Source organism: Austrofundulus limnaeus, unplaced genomic scaffold (genome assembly GCF_001266775.1).
Source record: "Austrofundulus limnaeus strain Quisiro unplaced genomic scaffold, Austrofundulus_limnaeus-1.0 Scaffold2, whole genome shotgun sequence".
NCBI classification, from domain to species: domain Eukaryota; kingdom Metazoa; phylum Chordata; class Actinopteri; order Cyprinodontiformes; family Rivulidae; genus Austrofundulus; species Austrofundulus limnaeus.
Genome location: NW_013952404.1, coordinates 7,544,109 through 7,544,657, shown reverse-complemented (window position 1 = coordinate 7,544,657; position 549 = coordinate 7,544,109).

The following is a 549-nucleotide window of genomic DNA, read 5'->3' as shown; positions in this document are numbered from 1 at the left end:
CCACTGGGACATCAAGTTTAGAAAATAAACGTTTCAGTTTCTCCGAAACACCAGCAACATACGGAATAACCACTGGTTTGGGTCTGTCAAAAGATGTCTTTTTAGAATATTTCTGCAAGGAATTTGACAGTTTATTTTGTCAGACAGATTTCTTTATGAACACCTCACAGGGWTGGATAATGCATGTTAATTAATTCTCAGGTTCCAATCAAATTTTAATTTCCTGCCCTTTGGGAGACCGCTCTAGTATCATGCATTTGCATTCCACCCATATCCATGTCTCAGTGTGTGATCATGTGTCTGTTAGCAAAATATCTCCTCAACTGTAAAACTCTCACAAAATAATTATTTGATGCACATCAACCCAATTCAAGATGGCCACCACAGCTTTATTGATATTACCCAATACAAAATATGCCTATACATCATTTGATTTAACAGATATTGATCTAGTTTTGTTGTAGCTGAGTGTTATGGACTAATTATGTATATCTGTTCTACTTTGACACTGTCCAGTAACCATATCTTATTATAACCAGTTTTCGGCTG